This window comes from Podarcis liolepis (genome assembly GCF_965112155.1).
Source record: "Podarcis liolepis genome assembly, chromosome: 15".
Lineage (NCBI taxonomy): Eukaryota > Metazoa > Chordata > Lepidosauria > Squamata > Lacertidae > Podarcis > Podarcis liolepis.
This window is the reverse complement of record NC_139566.1, coordinates 5494247-5501812: the sequence shown is the minus strand read 5'-3', so window position 1 is coordinate 5501812 and position 7566 is coordinate 5494247. Positions and strand designations below refer to the sequence as shown.

At 39.1% G+C, this 7566-nt stretch overlaps 2 long non-coding RNA genes across 2 annotated transcripts in view; one reads left to right on the top strand and one right to left on the bottom strand.

The window, feature by feature from the left end:
- Positions 1–360: 360 nt before the first annotated feature.
- LOC310694344 overlaps positions 361–7566 on the bottom strand; it is an 81176-nt gene continuing 73970 nt past the window's right edge. The window contains exons 3-7 of the long non-coding RNA XR_014519604.1: positions 7154–7268; positions 6500–6519; positions 3562–4309; positions 2284–2405; positions 361–1301 (exon numbers count right to left, since the gene is read on the bottom strand). This is a non-coding gene — a long non-coding RNA (uncharacterized lncRNA). The remainder of the gene's footprint in view (positions 1302–2283; positions 2406–3561; positions 4310–6499; positions 6520–7153; positions 7269–7566) is intronic.
- Positions 5297–7507, top strand: LOC310694392. Its single transcript, XR_014519653.1, has 2 exons — positions 5297–5781; positions 6479–7507. It is a non-coding gene; the product is annotated as an uncharacterized lncRNA (long non-coding RNA).

Genomic DNA, 7566 nt, shown 5'->3' with positions numbered 1-7566 from the left:
AACTTTCTGGGTAAGAGCTGTTTGACAGTGGAACAGGAGGTTGTGGACTCCTTGGATGTTTTTAAGCAGAGACTGGATGGCCATCTGTCATGGATGATCTAGTTGAGATTTCTGCATTGCAGAGATTTGGACTAGAGGACCCCTGGGGTATCTTCCACCTCTACAATTTTATTATTCCTTCTCCTATGACTACTGTCATGGTGCATCTTTCTTACAAGGAGTATTTTCCAAAGTAATGTCATTTATTAGGAATTATTTTAGTATTTTTTCAGTCGTTTATCCAAAAACTTTTTCTAATATGAGCTATAAACCAACATTATGATTTAAAGACTAATTAAGCCAAAATAAAATTACTAAACGTATTATCAGAATTTTTATGTAACAAAATAGCAACACGTTTTTAAATTCAGCAATATTAGAGCTCTCTACTTTTGCGAGCCAGAAACTGTGGTTGAATAAACAATGTTATTTAGTGATTGTAGTAGTATTTGCTGCTCCAACAGCTTAATGAATAACTTTAATTCATCTAGGAGTTCATGCATGTAGGTGAGTTTTTCATCTTTTGACATGTTATTGGATGGGTCTGACAGACGGTCTACCATGTTAGATAATTTCTCTTGAGATTTTAAGGTTTTCAGTTTAAGACTTACGTTTCTGACCGACTGTGTTTCTCTGGCTTCTCTTTTCTTTGGAACTGCTCCCATTTCTCCCTCTCTTATTTTCTGTTCCTTTGTGTTGATCAAAAATGTATCCTCAAAACTACCTTCTTTTTTATGAAAACTGGAAACGTTTCTCTTCATTCTTCTTGATAATGTACTCTGGGAGCTATCTGGGGTAAAATAAGAAGACAAACTGTAGGAAGAACTATAGCTATCAAAGGGTTTTGAAGAAACCAAGTGTGGCTTCCCTGGGTATGTTGATCTTCTTCTTCTTGTTCTTCTTCCGTTTAGTCCTAAGAGTTGTCCTTCCTTGACATTATAAGTGATGACTTCATTGGCTTTTCTTCTTTTACGTTCATTGGAATGTGTGGAAGTTGCCTGTGATTTAGATTCCTTCTCACCAACATAGGTACTTCTTACACATCTAAGAATTTCTTTCTGGTCTATGGCTTTCTGAATTTTGTCTTCGCTATTCTGTATGTTTCTGATCCTACATTCTTGCCTTTTGAACCTTCTGGGAATCCAGTCCTGTCTGTCTGCAAACCTTGGTTTTGTACTTCTTTCCAAATGCTTTCTAAATCTTCCCCTTCTTTTACTGGAAGGTTTTTTCCCCCTTTTGTTATGTGTCCAACGCTTCTTCCTCTGCAAAATGCCAACCATGACTTGAGTAAAACATCCATAAATGCTTAAGTTTGAAAGATTGTATAAGAATAGCTCAGACACATACTCTGCACCTCCTAGGCCACTATGCTTGTTAGATCATTGGAAAGATAGAAACTGAGACCCCCGACTCCTATTTCTCCCTGTGGGAAAATATGGAACAAAGCCTTAGTCAGGCTCTAGGGTCTCTAGTACTCCTTCTCACATAGGGGCAGAGCTTGAAGCTCAACAGGGGAAATGGCATATAAAAGAGCCAAATCAATCCCAGTTCTGTATGTGATCATTTCTCCTCATTTTGGCCTGCCCACATGTGATTTTATTTAGTTGTCAATCCCTGTATTTTATTAGACTGGAGTAGTTCATACCAGCAGGCCTCCCTTTTGTGTTTCTCCTTGCCTTCTAATTGGTCGATTCTCTTATGCCAATTAACTACTAACAGGGCATGTTCACAGATGGTGGCATACAACTTAAAAATAAAATTCCCCACCCAGTAAGTGTGCAAAAGCAGTTAGGCAATGGTAAATTCCCAATGCACATTTCTGCAGTTTTTTTTGTTTTGTTCAAATCTGAGGGATCCAAAGAAGTGTGTGTGCGCGTGTGTGTGTGTGTTGCAAGGCCATGCTTCTCTGTCCAGAAGCACACCACAAATAGTGATGAGCATGGCCAAAAAAGAAACAAAAGAACCGAGGAAGTCACAGGTGTTGAAACGGGTGTGGCAGAAAGTGACTGACCCACTCACCCACCAAAACTGTCTGCCGCCCCTAGTGGAGTAGTTTGAAGCCCAATTTCCTGAAGTTGATTGTATTATCCCTGAATTGGGTAAACTCGAATTTACAGGAGACAGCAATGAGACTGGTGTTTGAGGGTAACATCATGTGTACTACACAAATTAAATGAGAACACAAAACAGCTATAAACACGTAGTAAGCTCCAATGTGAACAAGCTCTTTATATCATGATTTACCTGCCACATTAACTGCTTCCAAAGCACTGGTTTGCTGGGCTGCAAATCGCTAAGAATTTTTGACACCACTTCATTTGATTCTTGAACAGCCTGGGGGGTATATGATCCAAATGGTGCCTCTACTGAAAGAAATTAATGTGAACAAAAGCCTGTTTCTAAGGACATATTACTCTGAATCCTACTTTAAAAGCAACTGAATGAAAGCAGCAATGGCTTAAAGCAGTGGTTCCTGAACTCTTTTCTGCACGGACTACCTGAAAATTGCTGAGGGTCCTGGTGGACCACTTAATGATTTTTCTGCCTGTTGTAGGAAATGTAATGTGTTTTGCTCAGTGCTATATGATTTTTAATTGTATTTTTATTGCTTTGTAATAAAAGAAACAAAATACACAATAAATATACAATTAAAAATCAGTATTAATATTCATTATACAAGCAGAAGACTACCTGAATGAAGCTCACAGACCCGTTTTGGAACCCCTGGCTTAAAAGTGTAATGGAACATTTTGGTAAAAGCAAACTTCTCCCATGATAACGAGATGTTTATCATGCACCTTTTAATATAATAGAAGTCCAACAAAGTTCAATGGGGTTACTTACTCTTTTGTAACCTTGTAACCTTTATATTATTTGTGTGGACGCTGCATGCCAATGAATGTTCTAGCCTGGAGTACCATAATCCCTCTTGGAACACAGCTCTTCCTCCGAAACCTTCATTCTCTGTTCCTGCTACCCACATATGCCCAGTTTCTTGCCAAACAAGTCATTTAAGGTACCCCTCTCCTGATATTCCTCCTCTGGTGGTGTTGTACCAGCTTCTTCTAATCTACCTCATCACTATCACCTGCTCCAGAAACACTTCATTTCATGTGGACTAGGGACAGTGGAGATTCTCTTCACTTGCAACTTTGCTTCGTTATCACACAAAAAGGTTTTCTGTCTCTGCAGGAATACAACTGCAATACTAAAGCTATACTCAAGAAATATAATCTCTTAGATATCCCTGCAGTCAATATATTCGGGAAGTATTAGTGAAGACACTGGTTCAGCAATGTTAGGTTCAGCAATGTCTCAATTACCATAGGGACTAGCAAGTTCCTTAAAAAAATTCCCAAGGCTTCTAACAAATACCTTGTTTACGTGTGTTGTTTTCAGCCAGATCCAGCATAAATATATAGCTGGAAGTCTACACACATATATTCAGCAAATTACTGTTATTTGGGAAATGCTGACCAATAATTTATAAGCACATCTGTGGTGGTGATAAACATTTCATACCTGATTGCTTTTGAATGATGATAATATCAGGTTGAGCTTCTTGTGCCTTCATGGATTCGCTGATAAACTTATCCATTTGTTTAGCCTTAAACAAGCAAACAAAACACCACAATAAAAGGGACTTGTAAAATACTGTGTTTACATTGCTAAAAACTTTTGACAGTATATGTTTGCTGGCTCATAAATGATAAACGCTTTCTTAAATTCAGAGATCTGTATACATTACTGACCAAGGCTGATACAAAATAAAATTCACAACTTTATCATAAGCAACTTCATAATTACTTAAAACATCAGGTCACCATGATGTCTTGGCAAATTTTAACATGGACATATTTACTTACAGTCCAGTTGTAAGGTTGGTGGGGTGATAACATGTAGGACAGAATGAAAAAAACAGGTACACCAATGCAAGGTCATAATACTTGTTGCTAGGCCAGTATCTCGTAAAAGATGTGATCTCAGGCATCAGAGGCACTGCTCCAAACAATTGGAATAGGAGTGTTACAACCTCTTGTAGCTGTTTAATTTGCTGAAAATGATTTTCACAGATGTATTCTCCGCTTTCCTAACAGTTCAAAGCAGCTGATAACCATAGAGAAATGCCATCCATAAAGCCAATTAACAAAAAAAGAAATAAAGACATTATAAGGAGGGTGTTGCCTATTATCTTAACTTTAGTTTATAACCAAAGTGTCAAGATCTTCTCATACAGCTGGCAGAGGTGCGCTAGATAATCCTTGATCTTCTGAGGGAGCAGCAATAAATAATAATAACAACAACAACATTCCCTGCACATCTGGCTGGGTTTCCCCAACCACTCTGGGCGGCTCCCAACATTATATTAAAAAAGATAAAACATCAAACATTAATTTATTATTTATACCCCGCCCATCTAATAATAATAATAATTAATAATAATAAATTTTATTTATATCCCGCCCTCCCCAGCCAAAGCTGGGCTCAGGGCAGCTAACAACAATCAAAATAGTCCAACATTCTAAAACATTCATTATAAAATTAATTAAATCAAATTAAAATCAAATTAATGGCAACCATCAAGCAAAATTTTGTGCAGATTGCCAGAGGAGGGGGTCAGGCTGCGCCCTGACCAAAGGCCTGGTGGAACAGCTCTGTCTTGCAGGCCCTGCGGAAGGATGTCAGGTCCTGCAGGGCCCTAGTCTCTTGTGACAGAGCGTTCCACCTAGCTGGGTGAAAATTTAGCTGGGTTATCCCGGTCACTCTGGGCGGCTCCCAGCATATATAAAAAAATAATAAAAAGTTAAGCATTAAAAACTTCCGTGTCTTCTAAAACTCAGATAGTTGTTTATCCCCTTGACATCTGATGGGAGGGCATTCCACAGGGCGGGCACCACCACTGAGACGGCCCTCTGCCTTGTTCCCTGCAACCTCACTTCTTGCAGTGAGGGACCCGCCAGAAGGCCCTTCGGAGCTGGACCTCAGTGTCCGGGCTGAACGATGGGGGTGGAGACGCTCCTTCAGGTATACTGGGCTGAGGCTCTTTAGGGCTTTCAAGGTCAGCACCAACACTCTGAACTGTGCTCAGAAACGTACTGGGAGCCAATGTAGGTCTTTCAGGACTGATGTTATATGGCAGTGGTGTCCAAACTTTTTTCAAAGAGGGCCAGATTTGATGAAGTGAAGGGCCATGGGGCCAACCGAAGGGTCAACCAAAGTTGCTGACCTGGATTAAAGTTCTTGAGCTTTTTAATAATAATAATAATAATAATAAATTTTATTTATATCCCGCCTTCCCCAGCCGAAGCCAGGCTCAGAGCAGCTAACAACATTAAAATAATACATACATTTATGATTCTACCCTAAAGTTCTTGAGCTTTTTTTTAGGATTGAAGTTATCAATCTTCTTTTAGGGTTGGAGTTGCGGAGCTTCTTTTAGGATTGAAGTTGTTGAAGTTTTTTTTGGATTTTACCCCAGGAAATAAACTGCCACAGGGGCCAGATTAAACCGACCGGCGGGCTGGATTAGGCCCCCGAAACGGACTTTGGACATGCCTGTTATATGGTCTTGGTGGCCACTCCCAAATGACTCATCTTGAACACCCAGAAGGATAGTAACTGAAATGGCCTCAAACAAGAGGATGAACAAAGCCAGCCCACCTGGCTTCCCGTCTTCTCGCCTCGGGTGGCAAAATGGCACATGATGCCATCCCTGAGGATGAGGGAAGTTCAGCAAGCCAGGCAGCGGGTCCAGGATGCCAAGATGAACCAGGGAGAAGAGCTGGTGAAAGAAGACTGGAAGAAATTTAAAGACTATTTACAGAAATATTGTAAAATTAATGTTAGAAGGATGTTGGATAGAAACTAAGGGGTTTCCAGCTGTAATGCTTTAGGAGATACGGGGGGGGGGGGAGGTTTATAAATGGGTAAAAGCTTAATGGTAAGGATTTGCTGAACTAACAAATCGAACTGGAATACAAAGAAGGGAGGTATGAGGAGGTCCGAGGAAATAAGTGTATGGAAGTTATGTTATTGAAAATTAACGTGCGTTTTTAACTGTTTTTCATTTTGCATGTTTATTTTTCCTTTTTTTTTTTTGTTATATCTTAAAAACTTTCAGTAAATATTTTTTTTTAAAAAAAGGACGCCAAGATGAATTTGGGCCCCAACCAGCAGCCCTGAAAATAATGCATCATGGAGGCCAAAGAGCCTTTCGGATTTCTAATGCCAGGCTTGTTGGACAACCTAGCTTTTTGGGGTGGATTTGTCTCCAAAAGATCTGACGTTAACTCCTGAAAATTACATCTTGTCTAAGCTTAGCTCCTCTGGCATTCTGGATCCCTTCCAAGTTGAATATGGGGCGCTCCTAATTTTTATTTCTCCAATCTCACCCCCCCCCCCCGCTCACATAAAAAATAAACAACTTGTTGCTTTCTAGGAACAGGAAAGAGGTTTTTACCTGATATCTTACCGAGTTACCTAAGGAAAGGAAAAACGGGGAGAATTGCACAATTTAACAAGGCAATGGCAAGAAAGATGACTTTACACACTTCTTCATACAGAATCGATTAAAGAATCAAAGCAGAATCATCCTCCTTTTAAGAAGGGTTGACATGAAATAGCTGAAAGTTGAACAGTTGACATTTTGATTTTATTACAGGTATGCCAACTTTAAACAGTTGCTCTGAGAATGTACCACTTAGTCTTCAAATCTTTTAATATATCTTGCTATTTTCATTCTGCGCTCTCACAGATTATTATTTTTTTGCAAATTAGGGGCATGATCCAAAGTTAAGCACAAATTGCAGAGCAATTTGATGTATATAACTCAGAATGTCAATGGAACTTAACTCAGTCACAAACATGTTTAGTTCCAAGCTTAATTTAAATATATTGAGAATGTGGGTTTTTTGAAATAATGGCGTTTGGGCTGGTTAGTCGACACATAATTTTCACTTTCACAGTGAGAAACAGTGATTTATTCACAGCTGGGTGACTCATGACTAAATTGCATCACTTGGCAAGACTTGTGGTTAGATACTTTTTCAGGTTATTTATTCCCCTTAATGAACTATTTCTACCTCTAAAGATACTTGCCTGCACAAAACCTTACCTGAAATGTGGTAAAAAGGAGAAATTAACATAAAAAAGACAAAGACAAACGTTTCCCTAGTGGCCATAATCCTCAAAACAGCAGGTGAGAAGAACGAGAGAGGAATAGTAGGAACCTTTAAAAGGCACAGGTAAAAAATGAAAGGTTAACATTTTAATGAGGGATCCAAATTCCTTAGAAATGTGTATTTCCTTATATTGATCTATTTTTTTAAAAAAGCAAAAATTAAAACGTGTGTAAGGATTAGTTTTAAGCCCCAATCAAAAAGGGAGTTATTTTCAGTCAGGATGGAAGGATCGCCTTTTCAGCGGTTTGGGCTAAAAGCTCATTTTTATGTAGCAGTACTTAGGGGGGGGGAAACACGCAGTAGTAATAAAAATAAGCGGTGCTTTGCTTGTTTAAAGAAGTGTCTA